The sequence below is a fragment of the Stegostoma tigrinum genome, chromosome 47, assembly GCF_030684315.1.
Source record: "Stegostoma tigrinum isolate sSteTig4 chromosome 47, sSteTig4.hap1, whole genome shotgun sequence".
Classification (NCBI taxonomy): Eukaryota; Metazoa; Chordata; class Chondrichthyes; order Orectolobiformes; family Stegostomatidae; genus Stegostoma; species Stegostoma tigrinum.
The window spans coordinates 4,822,994-4,838,997 of record NC_081400.1 but is presented as its reverse complement, the minus strand read 5'-3'; the positions used below and the strand labels follow the sequence as shown (position 1 = coordinate 4,838,997).

The following is a 16,004-nucleotide window of genomic DNA, read 5'->3' as shown; positions in this document are numbered from 1 at the left end:
GCAAGATAATAACTATGGAAAAAGACATGGGGATAATGGGGTTGCAGTGATTGTAAATATATAAACATATTACAAGTTAATAAAAGTAGAAAATTTCTCGTGGTGGAGATGGGATGATGCTAAGAGTATTATGGGATACAGGCCAAATGCAAATGTATGGAGCTGGGCCACAGATCATAAATGAAATTGTTGAATAAGGTCTGAGGGGCTGAATGATCTGTTCCCATGTTCCAAGATAGGCTCGTGGTAATTGTAAATATTTACAAGTGTGATATTTGATTTATAACATTATAACAAGCGTGACAATAAGAACATAAGAAACAGGAGCAGGAGTAGGCCACCTGGCCCCCTCGAGCCCATTCCACCTTTCAATAAGATCGTGGCTGATCTTTTTATGGACTCAGCTCCTCTTACCCACCCGCTCACGATAACCCTTAATTCATTGACTGTTCCAAAATCTATCTTTACTTTAAAAACATTCAGTGAGATAGCCTCAACTGCTTCACTAGGCAGGGAATTCCACAGATTCACAACCCTTTAGGTGGAGAAGTTCCTCCTCAACTCAGTTCTAAATCTGCTCCCTCTTATTTTGAGGCTATACCCCCTAGTTCTCGTTTCACCCACTGCTGGAAACAACCTCCCTGCTTCTATCTTATCTATTTTATATGTTTCCGTAGGATCCCCCTTCATTCTTCAAAATTCTGATGAGTATAATCTCAGTCTACTCAATCTCTCCTCATAAACCAACACTTTCAACTTCAGAATCAACCTAGTGAACCTTCTCTGCACCCCCTTCTGTAGTCGACATGTGATTCCCAATTCAAAGCAATGTGATTGACTCCCGAGATAATGGGAACTGCAGATGCTGGAGAATCCAATATAACAAAGTGTAGAGCTGGATGAACACAGCAGACCAAGCAGCATCTTATCTTTGATCCGCCTCCCCCTCTCTGCCTATTTATTTCAGAACCCTCTACCCCTCCTCCTTTTCTGATGAAGGGTCTAGGTCTAAAATGTCAGCTTTTGTGCTCCTCTGATGCTGCTCGGCCTGCTGTGTTCATCCAGCTCCACACTTTGTTATCTCTGATTGACTCCGACTGCCCTTGGAAGGTTATCAGCAGGCACAGGATTGTATTCAAGAAGGTGAGCTCTTCAAGGGGCCAATAAGGATGGGGAATAAAAAATTCTGATTATCCCATTGCCATTTATATCCTGACAATTAATACTGTAAAATAAAAGTAGTGGGTAGCTACCAAAGATGGGCGAAGCAGTAAAATCATGAAAATACTAAAAAAAAAATCATAATTTTTTTTCAATAACTGAAATTTCTAATGATTGGGGGTTGGTGAGGTAGAGTGAGGGTGGTGACGGGAGTGAGGTAGAGTGATGGTGGTGACGGGAGTGAGGTAGAGTGAGGGTGGTGACGGGAGTGAGGTAGAGTGATGGTGGTGATGGAGGGGTGAGGTAGAGTGAGGGTGGTGATGGGAGGTTGAGGTGGAGAGATGGTGGTGATGGGGGGGGGTGAGGTAGAGAGATGGTGGTGATTGGGGGTGAGGTAGAGAGATGGTGGTGATGGGGGGGGGTGAGGTAGAGAGATGGTGGTGATGGGGGGGGGTGAGGTAGAGAGATGGTGGTGATGGGGGGGGTGAGGTAGAGAGATGGTGGTGATGGGAGGTTGAGGTGGAGAGATGGTGGTGATGGGGGGGGGGTGAGGTAGAGAGATGGTGGTGATTGGGGGTGAGGTAGAGAGATGGTGGTGATGGGGGGGGGTGAGGTAGAGAGATGGTGGTGATGGGGGGGGTGAGGTAGAGAGATGGTGGTGATTGGGGGTGAGGTAGAGAGATGGTGGTGATGGGGGGGGGGTGAGGTAGAGAGATGGTGGTGATTGGGGGGGGGTGAGGTAGAGAGATGGTGGTGATTGGGGGTGAGGTAGAGAGATGGTGGTGATGGGGGGGGTGAGGTAGAGAGATGGTGGTGATGGGGGGGGTGAGGTAGAGAGATGGTGGTGATGGGGGGGGGTGAGGTAGAGAGATGGTGGTGATGGGGGGGGGTGAGGTAGAGAGATGGTGGTGATGGGGGGGGGTGAGGTACAGAGATGGTGGTGATTGGGGGGGGGTGAGGTAGAGAGATGGTGGTGATTGGGGGTGAGGTAGAGAGATGGTGGTGATGGGGGGGGGGTGAGGTAGAGAGATGGTGGTGATGTGGGGGGTGAGGTAGAGAGATGGTGGTGATGGGGGGGGGTGAGGTAGAGCAATGGTGGTGATTGGGGGTGAGGTAGAGAGATGGTGGTGATGGGGGGGGGTGAGGTAGAGAGATGGTGGTGATGGGGGGGGTGAGGTAGAGAGATGGTGGTGATGGGGGGGGGTGAGGTAGAGAGATGGTGGTGATGGGGGGGGTGAGGTAGAGAGATGGTGGTGATGGGGGGGGGTGAGGTAGAGCGATGGTGGTGATTGGGGGTGAGGTAGAGCGATGGTGGTGATTGGGGGTGAGGTAGGGAGATGGTGGTGATTGGGGGTGAGGTGGAGAGATGGTGGTGATGGGGGGTGAGGTAGAGAGATGGTGGTGATGGGGGGTGAGGTAGAGAGATGGTGGTGATGGGGGGGTGAGGTAGGGAGATGGTGGTGATGGGGGGTGAGGTAGAGAGATGGTGGTGATTGGGGGTGAGGTAGAGAGATGGTGGTGATTGGGGGTGAGGTAGAGAGATGGTGGTGATTGGGGGTGAGGTAGAGCGATGGTGGTGATTGGGGGTGAGGTAGAGAGATGGTGGTGATGGGGGGTGAGGTAGAGAGATGGTGGTGATTGGGGGTGAGGTGGAGAGATGGTGGTGATGGGGGGTGAGGTAGAGAGATGGTGGTGATGGGGGGGTGAGGTAGGGAGATGGTGGTGATGGGGGGTGAGGTAGAGAGATGGTGGTGATTGGGGGTGAGGTAGAGAGATGGTGGTGATTGGGGGTGAGGTAGAGCGATGGTGGTGATTGGGGGTGAGGTAGAGCGATGGTGGTGATTGGGGGTGAGGTAGAGCGATGGTGGTGATTGGGGGTGAGGTGGAGAGATGGTGGTGATTGGGGGTGAGGTGGAGAGATGGTGGTGATTGGGCGTGAGGTAGAGCGATGGTGGTGATTGGGGGTGAGGTAGAGCGATGGTGGTGATTGGGGGTGAGGTGGAGAGATGGTGGTGATTGGGGGTGAGGTAGGGAGATGGTGGTGATTGGGGGTGAGGTAGAGCGATGGTGGTGATTGGGGGTGAGGTAGAGCGATGGTGGTGATTGGGGGTGAGGTGGAGAGATGGTGGTGATTGGGGGTGAGGTAGGGAGATGGTGGTGATTGGGGGTGAGGTAGGGAGATGGTGGTGATTGGGGGTGAGGTAGAGCGATGGTGGTGATTGGGGGTGAGGTCGAGAGATGGTGGTGATTGGGGGTGAGGTCGAGAGATGGTGGTGATTGGGGGTGAGGTGGAGAGATGGTGGTGATTGGGGGTGAGGTAGGGAGATGGTGGTGATTGGGGGTGAGGTAGAGCGATGGTGGTGATTGGGGGTGAGGTCGAGAGATGGTGGTGATTGGGGTGAGGTAGAGCGATGGTGGTGATTGGGGGTGAGGTACAGAGATGGTGGTGATTGGGGGTGAGGTAGAGCGATGGTGGTGATTGGGGGTGAGGTACAGCGATGGTGGTGATTGGGGGTGAGGTCGAGAGATGGTGGTGATTGGGGGTGAGGTAGGGAGATGGTGGTGATTGGGGGTGAGGTAGGGAGATGGTGGTGATGGGGGGTGAGGTCGAGAGATGGTGGTGATTGGGGGTGAGGTAGGGAGATGGTGGTGATTGGGGGTGAGGTCGAGAGATGGTGGTGATTGGGGGTGAGGTAGGGAGATGGTGGTGATTGGGGGTGAGGTGGAGAGATGGTGGTGATGGGGGGTGAGGTCGAGAGATGTGATGGTGGTGATTGGGGGTGAGGTCGAGAGATGTGATGGTGGTGATGGGGGGGTGAGGTAGAGAGATGTGATGGTGGTGATGGGGGGTGAGGTAGAGAGATGTGATGGTGGTGATTGGGGGTGAGGTAGAGAGATGTGATGGTGGTGATGGGGGGGTGAGGTAGAGAGATGTGATGGTGGTGATGGGGGGGTGAGGTAGAGAGATGTGATGGTGGTGATGGGGGGTGAGGTAGAGAGATGTGATGGTGGTGATGGGGGGTGAGGTAGAGAGATGTGATGGTGGTGATGGGGGGGTGAGGTAGAGAGATGTGATGGTGGTGATTGGGGGTGAGGTAGAGAGATGGTGGTGTTGGGGGGTGAGGTAGAGAGATGTGATGGTGGTGATGGGGGGGTGAGGTAGAGAGATGTGATGGTGGTGATGGGGGGGTGAGGTAGAGAGATGTGATGGTGGTGTTGGGGGGTGAGGTAGAGAGATGTGATGGTGGTGATGGGGGGGTGAGGTAGAGAGATGTGATGGTGGTGATGGGGGGGTGAGGTAGAGAGATGTGATGGTGGTGATGGGGGGTGAGGTAGAGAGATGTGATGGTGGTGATGGGGGGTGAGGTAGAGAGATGTGATGGTGGTGATGGGGGGGTGAGGTAGAGAGATGTGATGGTGGTGATGGGGGGGTGAGGTAGAGAGATGTGATGGTGGTGATGGGGGGTGAGGTAGAGAGATGTGATGGTGGTGATGGGGGGTGAGGTAGAGAGATGTGATGGTGGTGATGGGGGGGTGAGGTAGAGAGATGTGATGGTGGTGATGGGGGGTGAGGTAGAGAGATGTGATGGTGGTGATGGGGGGTGAGGTAGAGAGATGTGATGGTGGTGATGGGGGGGTGAGGTAGAGAGATGTGATGGTGGTGATGGGGGGTGAGGTAGAGAGATGTGATGGTGGTGATGGGGGGTGAGGTAGAGAGATGTGATGGTGGTGATGGGGGGTGAGGTAGAGAGATGTGATGGTGGTGATGGGGGGTGAGGTAGAGAGATGTGATGGTGGTGATGGGGGGGTGAGGTAGAGAGATGTGATGGTGGTGATGGGGGGGTGAGGTAGAGAGATGTGATGGTGGTGATGGGGGGTGAGGTAGAGAGATGTGATGGTGGTGATGGGGGGTGAGGTAGAGAGATGTGATGGTGGTGATGGGGGGTGAGGTAGAGAGATGTGATGGTGGTGATGGGGGGTGGTGGTGAGGTAGAGAGATGTGATGGTGGTGATGGGGGGGTGAGGTAGAGAGATGTGATGGTGGTGATGGGGGGTGAGGTAGAGAGATGTGATGGTGGTGATGGGGGGTGAGGTAGAGAGATGTGATGGTGGTGATGGGGGGGTGAGGTAGAGAGATGTGATGGTGGTGATGGGGGGTGAGGTAGAGAGATGTGATGGTGGTGATGGGGGGTGAGGTAGAGAGATGTGATGGTGGTGATGGGGGGTGAGGTAGAGAGATGTGATGGTGGTGATGGGGGGGTGAGGTAGAGAGATGTGATGGTGGTGATGGGGGGTGAGGTAGAGAGATGTGATGGTGGTGATGGGGGGTGAGGTAGAGAGATGTGATGGTGGTGATGGGGGGTGAGGTAGAGAGATGTGATGGTGGTGATGGGGGGTGAGGTAGAGAGATGTGATGGTGGTGATGGGGGGGTGAGGTAGAGAGATGTGATGGTGGTGATGGGGGGTGAGGTAGAGAGATGTGATGGTGGTGATGGGGGGTGAGGTAGAGAGATGTGATGGTGGTGATGGGGGGTGAGGTAGAGAGATGTGATGGTGGTGATGGGGGGGTGAGGTGGAGAGATGTGATGGTGGTGATGGGGGGTGAGGTAGAGAGATGTGATGGTGGTGATGGGGGGTGAGGTAGAGAGATGTGATGGTGGTGTTGGGGGGTGAGGTAGAGAGATGTGATGGTGGTGATGGGGGGTGAGGTAGAGAGATGTGATGGTGGTGATGGGGGTGAGGTAGAGAGATGTGATGGTGGTGATGGGGGGTGAGGTAGAGAGATGTGATGGTGGTGATGGGGGGTGAGGTAGAGAGATGTGATGGTGGTGATGGGGGGTGAGGTAGAGAGATGTGATGGTGGTGATGGGGGGTGAGGTAGAGTGATGTGATGGTGGTGATGGGGGGTGAGGTAGAGAGATGTGATGGTGGTGATGGGGGGGTGGTGGTGAGGTAGAATGACGGTGATGATGGACCCTGGTGGGGTAGAGTGATGGTGGTGATGGGTGTGAGGTAGAGTGATGGTGGTGATGGGTGTGAGGTAGAGTGATGGTGGTGATAGGGTGTGAGGTAGAGAGATGGTGGGTGGCGAGGTAGAGTGATGGTGGTGATGGGTGTGAGGTAGGGTGATGGTGGGTGGCGAGGTAGAGTGACGGTGGTGATGGGTGTGGTGAGGGAGAGTGAGGGTGGTGATCAGGGAGTAGTGAGGTAGAGAGACGGTGATCATGCGGGTGAGGTAGAGTGACGGTGGTGATGTGGACGTGAGGTAGAGTGATGGTGGTGATGTGGACGTGAGGTAGAGTGATGGTGGTGATGTGGACGTGAGGTAGAGTGACGGTGGTGATGTGGACGTGAGGTAGAGTGATGGTGGTGATGTGGACGTGAGGTAGAGTGATGGTGGTGATGTGGACGTGAGGTAGAGTGATGGTGGTGATGTGGACGTGAGGTAGAGTGATGGTGGTGATGTGGACGTGAGGTAGAGTGATGGTGGTGATGTGGACGTGAGGTAGAGTGATGGTGGTGATGTGGACGTGAGGTAGAGTGATGGTGGTGATGTGGACGTGAGGTAGAGAGATGGTGGTGATGTGGACGTGAGGTAGAGTGATGGCGGTGAGGTACAGAGATGGTGGTGATGGGGGGGTGAAGTAGAGAGATGGTGGTGATGGGGGATAAGGTAGAGAAAAGAAGGAGATGGGGGGGTGAGGTGGAGAGATGGTGGTGATGGGGGGTGAGGTGGAGAGATGGTGGTGATGGGGGGGGGGTGAGGTGGAGAGATGGTTGTGATGGGGGGGGGTGAGGTGGAGAGATGGTGGTGATGGGGGGGGGTGAGGTGGAGAGATGGTGGTGATGGGGGGGTGAAGTAGAGAGATGGTGGTGATGGGGGATGAGGTAGAGAAAAGAAGGAGATGGGGGGGTGAGGTGGAGAGATGGTGGTGATGGGGGGTGAGGTGGAGAGATGGTGGTGATGGGGGGTGAGGTGGAGAGATGGTGGTGATGGGGGGGTGAGGTGGAGAGATGGTGGTGATGGGGGGGTGAGGTACAGAGATGGTGGTGATGGGGGGGTGAGGTACAGAGATGGTGGTGATGGGGGGTGAGGTGGAGAGATGGTGGTGATGGGGGGTGAGGTGGAGAGATGGTGGTGATGGGGGGGTGAGGTAGGGAGATGGTGGTGATGGGGGGGTGAGGTGGAGAGATGGTGGTGATGGGGGGGTGAGGTGGAGAGATGGTGGTGATGGGGGGTTGAGGTGGAGAGATGGTGGTGATGGGGGGGTGAGGTAGGGAGATGGTGGTGATGGGGGGGTTAAGGTGGAGAGATGGTGGTGATGGGGGGGTGAGGTGGAGAGATGGTGGTGATGGGGGGGGGGTGAGGTGGAGAGATGGTGGTGATGGGGGGGTGAGGTGGAGAGATGGTGGTGATGGGGGATGAGGTGGAGAGATGGTGGTGATGGGGGGTTGAGGTGGAGAGATGGTGGTGATGGGGGGGGTGAGGTGGAGAGATGGTGGTGATGGGGGGGTGAGGTGGAGAGATGGTGGTGATGGGGGATGAGGTGGAGAGATGGTGGTGATGGGGGGGTGAGGTACAGAGATGGTGGTGATGGGGGGGTGAGGTGGAGAGATGGTGGTGATGGGGGGGGGTGAGGTGGAGAGATGGTGGTGATGGGGGGTTGAGGTGGAGAGATGGTGGTGATGGGGGGGGTGAGGTGGAGAGATGGTGGTGATGGGGGGGTGAGGTGGAGAGATGGTGGTGATGGGGGGGGGTGAGGTGGAGAGATGGTGGTGATGGGGGGTTGAGGTGGAGAGATGGTGGTGATGGGGGGGGTGAGGTGGAGAGATGGTGGTGATGGGGGGGGTGAGGTGGAGAGATGGTGGTGATGGGGGATGAGGTGGAGAGATGGTGGTGATGGGGGGGGGTGAGGTGGAGAGATGGTGGTGATGGGGGGGTGAGGTAGGGAGATGGTGGTGATGGGGGGGGGTTGAGGTGGAGAGATGGTGGTGATGGGGGGGGGTGAGGTGGAGAGATGGTGGTGATGGGGGGGGGTGAGGTGGAGAGATGGTGGTGATGGGGGGGGGTGAGGTGGAGAGATGGTGGTGATGGGGGGGGGTGAGGTGGAGAGATGGTGGTGATGGGGGGGGGTGAGGTGGAGAGATGGTGGTGATGGGGGGGGGGGGAGTGTTACTAATGGTTGCAATGGGGGGGGGTGGAAGATGGATTGAGTTGGGGGGGGGGGGTAGAGTTGATGCACCACCAGAAGAAAGGAAAGGGAATCTTACCTTGTCTTCCACCAATTATGGGATGTCAACGATGGAAGAGGAGGAGGAGGTGGTGGCAGGAAGTGACCTCACGGACCCAGGAAAAAAGGGGATGGGGTCTGGCGGAGAAAGCGGAAGTGACGCAGCCGCCGTTCGCAGGACCCCCCCCAAAAAAACAAAACCGTGTCCCCGCGTGTGTGTGTGTGTGGCGCGCGTGCCCGCCCCTGGGGGGGGCCTGGAAAAACGGAGAGAAACCGTTCCTGTTCCGTTTCAAGAAACCCACACATTTCTTCCCCCCCCCCCACCACCACCACCACCACAACACACACAAACGCAAACCCCCCACCTTTAGAATTCCGCCCCCCCCTCACACAACAACAAAAAAAAACATCGTCTCGTAGCAAGGTGAGGAGGAGGAGGAGGAGGAGGAGGAGGATGGGGGGGGGCGGTGAAAAAAGGCGCGCGGCGGGCGGGCGGCGCGCGGCGCGGGGTGGGGGCGACGGTTGACGGTTGAATTTCAAATTGGGTTTTACGGTTGGAAGCGGCGCGCGGCGGTTTGAAACGGACCTGGCGGCGGGGGGGGGGGGGCGGTTGCGGGCGGCCTCTCGCGCCGGCGGGAGGTGGTTGTGTCTGTGTGTGTGGTGGGGGGAGGGGTAGGGCCGCCATTTTAGGAGGGGGGAGGGGCAACTGGAAAACTAAGGTTGCGGGGTAAATAAATAAATAAAATAAAATAAATGACCTCGATCGCGGCGGGGGTCACGGTTTTCTTTCTCTTCACCCCCCCCCCCCCCCCCCCCCCCCCCAGAATTTCAAAAGCTCGAACGGGGCGTTTTCATCTCCGAAACAGCAACAGTTTTCATTTTTAATCCCTTTTATTAACTTGACACCCCCCCCCATAACAACAGTTTTGTTTAAATCCCCCTGTTATTAACTTGACACCCCGCCCAGCAACACTTTTCTTTTTTAATCCCCTGTTATTAACTTGACATCCCCACCACAAGTTTCCTTTTTAAATCCCCCGTTATTGACTTGACATCCCCCACTCACAACAACAGTTTTTGTTTAAATCCCCCTTTTTTTAATTAAATTGACATCCCCCCACAACAACAGTTTTCTTTTTAAATCCCCCTTTTTTATTAACTTGACACCCCCCACAGCAACAGTTTTCTTTCTGAATCCTCCTGTTATTAACTTGACATCCACCCCCCCAACAGTGTTTTCCTCTGACCCCCCTGCCCACCAATTCCCTCTTAATATATCCTTGCTCCTTCCAAAATGTTCTTTCTCCTCCGCCTACTTTAAAACCAGAAATTTCCCCTCTTCCCCCATTCCCTTTCTTAAATAAATCCCCTTTTCCTTTAAACATTCCCCTTCTCTACAAAGCTTATGTTTTTCTTAAATGTTTTCTCTCTCTTCCTCCTACCCTTGTTTTTTTTAAATATTCCCTCTCTTTTGACCTTCCTTTTCTTAAAAATTCCCTCTCCTCCCCCTTCCTTCCTTTTCTTAAATTCCCTCTCCTCTCCCCTTCAATTCTTAAATATTGCCTCTCTTCTCCCCTTCATTTCTTAAATATTCCCTCTATTCTCTCTCTTCCTTTCTGTTTTTAAATATGCCTTCTCTTCCCCCTCCCTTCCTTTTTATTTTAAATATCCTCTCTCTCTCTCTTCCCCTCCCGTTTTTTCAAAATACTCATTCTATCTACCCCCTTCCCTTTCTTCTTTAAAAATGTTCTATTTCCCTTTATTGAAATTCCTTTCCTTTGTTTTTTAAATATCCCCTCCCTTTTCTTTTTTTAGAACATTCCCCCCTCATTTTTTTAAATATCCTTCTCTGACTTCTTGTAAATATTTCTCCCTCTATTTCCTTCTCAAAATAGTTTCACCTTGCCCCTTCTTTCTGTTCCTTTTCTCTTTTAAATATTCCTTTCCTTTCCATACCCTCCTTTTTCTTTCTTACACTCAATATCTCCACCTTGTTTAAATATTCCCGGTCATTTTTAAAAATGTTCTCCCCTTTCTTCCTGTCTCTTTTAATATTCTCCCCTACCCTTTTTAACTTTCTCCCTCTTACCCCTTCCCCCTTTTTCAATATTGCTTTTCTTTTCCCCACTTCCTCTTCCTGCCTGTCTTTTTAATATTCCCTTGTATTCTTCACCTCCCCCCCCCCCCCCCCCGACATGGCTGACTGTGGGCATTTCCTTCTGGCTTGAAGACTTTTATGGGGTGTTTTCTTGTAGTGTTTTCCCACCACCTCCCCACATTTCCTGCACAAAAATTCAGACAAACAAAAAAAAATCAAGTAAATTCTTCTCACCCTATTCTACGCATGCATTTTTAAACTTTCTTCTTTCTTCTTTTTTTACTTATTCCACTCCAAAATGACCCTCTTTCGTATTCCTTTTCTTCTGTCTTCACTCTGAGGCCCTGTCAGGTCTTTTTTCGCTCATATCTTCCTTTGTGGTACAGTTTCTTCTTTCTTCCCTTTGCATTTTCCTTAAATGTATCACTTCATCTCTGCAAACTTTTCCCCCACAAAATGAAAATAAGGATTTTAACTAATTTTGAAAAGAAAAATTCCTCTCTTGTCCTGCCAAGAAGGTTTGCATTGATTTGGAAAAGGCAGGTCACTTTTACGGTTTGCGTGGTGGTGTTTATGGGGGGTGGGTGACTGTTGGCTGCAGGAGAGTGTTCCGATCCACGTGCCCCAGATTCGAGAAGCACGCGACAGTTCACTTAAAGTCCTTCAGGAGGTTTTGGGATTCCTTTCCAAGGCGACGTGGCAGAAAGATTAGAGAGGGAATCAGGCAAGTGCCCGGAATTTTTGTCGTTTGTAAAGTGCAAGGGTGAGGATATGCCGTGAGCAGGATAGCTGTTTCAAAGAAGCATGATGTTCTGAGTAGCATCTGCCTTCATTGGGTTTGCAGCAATTCGGGCGCGAATGGCCTCAATGGACTGTGTGCCTGTGAAGGATAAAGGATGGGCAGAAATTTTTTTTTGCCGTTTGTGGCTGGGAATCCCTGCCGTGACTCCCTTGGTAGATTTTCTTCATAGGAAATGTTGCCGCCACCACTGCGGATTGCTCCCTTTTCGCACCTTGCCGACTTAATCTTGTGTTTGGACCTTCTTGTTACCTTAGCTGAATGTTATGTAGCTCGTTGGTTCATTCTGTCGAAGTGAATGGAGGAGGGTGGCTTTACAGTTGCTGATGTTACAATGTTGTAATCTGGATGTTGGAGAGTTCCCAAAAAGATGTGAAATTTGCCTAAATGAGTTGAATGGAGGTGAGGTGAGGGCAAGATGATGTCTCAGAGCAATAATCTTCCAATAATCTTCACGCTGATCCAGTGAGCTTCTTCAGGTTTCCCATGCCTAGTGGTTACCCAGTACCCGCCAAAGTCCTGAATCTGTGTGGTGTTCCGTGCACATGAGGCGTTATCTTAACTGCTGGATCCATCCATGTGTATGTTTTTAAGTCTTTGGAGCACTGTTTTGATTTATCTTACAGCCACGGTTTTGCTTTTCAAAATAGCGGCCTAATCAGCCTTCATTCTGAGACCCAACCTGGTAGGGTGATTCACTTGTGGGAGTACTTGACTCATTTTCACCTGATTATAATTTCACAGTTTGTTAACTGTCAAGCAGTTATGGGTTTCTGAGAGGAGCGGGTGTTATGATGTAGGTTTTCTGTGGTAGTATGCATATTAGGCTAAAGAGCACGTGGTTTGTAACGAGTGGAGGTTTGAACACAAGGTTTTGTTGTAAGTGTCTGATCATCTGTGGCATTGCTTATGTTGTGGAGGAATCATGTACTACCTCTTGATAGGAGTTCACAGTGCAATGGAAACATTTGCAATATGCAGATGTTCCATAGCACTGCACACGTTAAGTTGGAGTGACCATGTAGTTCGTAACGGCAAAGGATTTGGGCACAATGCATTATGATGAACGTTTGCTTATCTTCTATGACATTGCTCAGGCTAAAATAGCGAGGGCACAATTTGTGATAACGGCAGTCTTGGACATAGTGAATTAGAATAAAAAGTAGGTCTTCCGTGACATTGTTCATGTTAAGGTGAAAGGACTTGCTTTGTCATAACAGGGATTTTGGCCAGAATGTACTATTAATGAAATTTGTTGGCCTCCTGTGGCATTGCTTGTTAAGATGAATGAGTTGCATCTTCAAATGCAGTATTGAGTACAATGCTTAGTTCTAAATGTTTGTGGATCTTCTTTGGCATTGCTCATGTTCAGACGGCGAGGACGCCTTGTTTCTAGCCGTAGGACTTTTTCCTCATCAGGCCTAAATAAAAATCCTGTATTATCAGGAGTAGTAAATCTTCCAAGACATTGATGACAGGTATTTGAATGCAGTTTATTTTTGAATATGGTTTTCATAAAGCTCTGCGTTAGTTAATAAGCTGCAGGAAATTTGCCCGGAACAGTTTAGGCTTAGACTTAAGTGTGTCACTAGAAGCTGGAAATAATAATAACGGTAACAGAGGTGAGGAAATAATTTGCAATGCACTTGGGGCAATCAGAATGTGTTGTTTTCCTTTGTGGGATGAAAATGCATTAGTTCCAAATAATCTCTTGTAAAAGTAGATTACTCTGATCTCAATCGTGGTAATTTTAAATTGTGTATGGAGCTGGAGGATCACAGCAGGCCAGGCAACATCAGAGGAGCAGGAAAGTTGACGTTTCAGGTTGGAACCCTTCAAAAAAAAGAAAGAAAGGGTCCCGACCAGAGATGTCAGTTTTTCTGCTCCCCTGATGCTGCCTGACCTGCTGTGTTCCTCAAGCTCCACATTGTGTTCTCTATGACTTCAGCATCTGCATCTCTGAGTGCATTTTAAATTGCGGCTGTGTTTTCATTTTCAACTATGACATGTAGACTATAACACTGCCAATGTGAAATTTCTAATTCTTGAGCAAACATGATTCTGGGACAGCAACTGAAGGAAGGGATGGAATCAGAAGTCAGCTTGAGGTTAATTCGTCAAGCCCACAAGATGCATGAAAGCACCTGAATCATCTTCAAAAAAGAAACAAGTGCAATTTTTACACCTTTAGTAAATTTACAAGTGGCTGCGGTTCCTCTTGCTTAAATTGTGGTGCTTCTTCTGTTTATGCCATGGCCCATCCTCCCAAGCCACGATGGTCAACTTTACAGGGAATCAAGGCTTGGTAAATACGCCTGTGCTGCAAAAGAGCAAACAACAGCTCCGAGAATTTCAGATCCTGCTGAATTATATTAAAATTAAGCTGTACAGCAGTTCCTGTCGACCGGTGGTGTCTTGTGCAATAATTTATCATTCTCATGTCATAATTTGCAAGCCTGTGCGCTGCAAAAAATGAAGTTGAAAGAGATTTCAACGAGAGCCTTCCCCCTTCTTTAATTAGCATCATGATGGATGGGAAGGTTTGAACTTTTGTATTTATGACTGCATGGTTAATCTTGCGTCACCTTCGGGATGAGGTCGGGCACATAGAAACATAGAAAATGGGTGCAGGAGTCGGCCATTTGGTCCTTAGGGTCTGCGCCGCTATTCAATATGATGGTGGCTGGGGATTGTGCAATTTCAGTATCCAATTCTGCTTTCTCTCCACACCCCCGATCTCTTCAGGCACGTGGGCCATGTACAGCACCCTCTTGAATATATCTAATGAACTGGCCCCAACAGCTCTCTGTAGTAGGGAATTCCACAGGTTCGCAACTCATGAGGAAGAATTACTTCACTCACTCAGTCCTGAATGGTTTTACCCTTATTCTTCGACTGTGACCCTGCATTCTAACATGTAACATGCATAATATGTTCTGCAGCTGCTTGAGGTCCTGGTTAGTGCCTCTGTTTTTGAGGATGCAAAACAAGACAGTGAGTAATTCACAGTGAAGTTGACATCCATCAAGGCTTTGATTGTGAAAACAAACATTTGTGAGATTGTACATATTATGGCTCTCGTCTGTGTCCTTGTGGTCAGGTTTATTTAAAATTGTCGTTTACCTTTTGCGATCCATCCCGCAATCCAACTGGATGCTCAGTTAATGCCAGATGGAAGTTGCGGCACAGTTAGTGGTTTTTACAATGTTCGTTCAGTGTTTCACTCACATCTGTTCAGAAGCCTGATGTGCAGACTGTCATCAATGCTGTGTAATCAGAGACACAAAAGTCTGGGATGAACTGCCAAACACCAGGTGCTGTTTCTCCAGGGCGAGGTAGAAGGAAAGTCTTAAATTTTTCTCGTGCTTTTTTTGATTATCATACGTGTCAAAATACTTTATTTCAAAAGTTCTTTAATTGCTGTTAAATGTGGTGGCTGACTTGAACCTGACAAACTTGCGCAGACAAGAATATGATCATGCATGGCAAATCTTTATTGTTTGCACGTGTGATCTTTGGTTAAGGAGTAAATGTTAGCCTCAGGACATCTGAAATACCCTTAAAATATTGCAGTAAGATCCTTTGCAGGCCTCTGGATCAGACCGTGAAGATTTTGTTTCATGGCTAATTGGAAAAACTGCATTCCTGACAGTGCTGCACTCCCTTAGTCCTGGAAGTAGCACAAGTGTTTATTTGTGGTGCTCGAGCCCTGAAGTGGGACCTGAATCCAGGTCCCTTGGGACTTGAAGGCATGTGTGCTGCCTAGTACTTGATAGTACTGCTGTGGTAAGAGATGATACTGTTTCATATACACTGGCATCATAGTGGTTTTCTGGTTTGGGACATTGGAGTGGGCATTTTGCAAAGTGCTCTCAAACTTGGTGTGATTTATTCTTGGCCCAGACAATCAATTAGTAGGCTTGAGGATTAGTTAAAAGACAGTTCAATCAATGTGAGAGCCAAGCTGATTTTTGTTCCCTTTTCAAGGAGAAACCCTGAATGTCAGGGGGAGCTTCAGAATTAACATTGGGAGTTTTTAAAAGGAGAGAAAAGGGTTGCAAGGAAATTGAATGGAAGCAAATTCTTAGGCTTCCTGTCCACCCAGCAGCATTTCACTGACAAAAACCCACTTGTTCGAGTCATTTTAAAGGTGGGCTGGCAGTGTGCCATTGTCTACTCTCCTTGTAGGTTGACTCAGCACTGTGCCTGGGAGCTTGGGTTGGCAGTTCAGTGTTGGATTATCACCGATGCAAAGTGGTGTTGTCGGACAGGCATGAAAGCCGAGAAGTAGATCCTGGTCCTAGTAGTGACTTGACGCCGTATGGGAGCTGTCTCCAACACTGCCTAATGGCTGGCTTATGTGGCCATCCAATATCCTAATAAACTTATTCCCAAGCTATCTGGTGAGCCAACCTGCTTTCCAGTTGCTACACTGCAACTCTGCGTCGGTGTACAGGTCTCAGCCTCGTTTTGACATCTGGCTAATATGGTGCAAAGATATGGATGTTTGATATTTTATTTCCATAGTGTGCCACGTAATTATTTTCACTCATGCTCACTCAATATGTGGACGAACAGACTCAGTGAGTGAGAAGACAACATGCTTGGTCCCTGTGCTGAATAGTTCTGTTAAGTATAATAATTCCAAATGGTGGTAAACTAGAAACCACAGTGGGATCCAAAGAGAGGCTTATACGTGCAGATTATTTAGAAA

The 16,004-nt window shown here is 50.1% G+C and overlaps 1 protein-coding gene across 10 annotated transcripts in view; it reads left to right on the top strand.

Moving 5' to 3' along the window:
• Positions 1-8,548: 8,548 nt before the first annotated feature.
• Positions 8,549-16,004, top strand: part of pogzb (pogo transposable element derived with ZNF domain b) — a 40,345-nt gene continuing 32,889 nt past the window's right edge. For 8 of the 10 annotated variants that reach the window (XM_048525810.2, XM_048525805.2, XM_048525804.2 and 5 more), the window contains exon 1: positions 8,550-8,817. The gene's annotated coding sequence lies outside the window, so the exon portion shown is untranslated. Of the gene's footprint in view, positions 8,818-10,677; positions 11,216-16,004 lie in introns of those variants that run through there. The other 2 variants (XM_048525808.2, XM_048525801.2) reach the window with 2 other exon arrangements.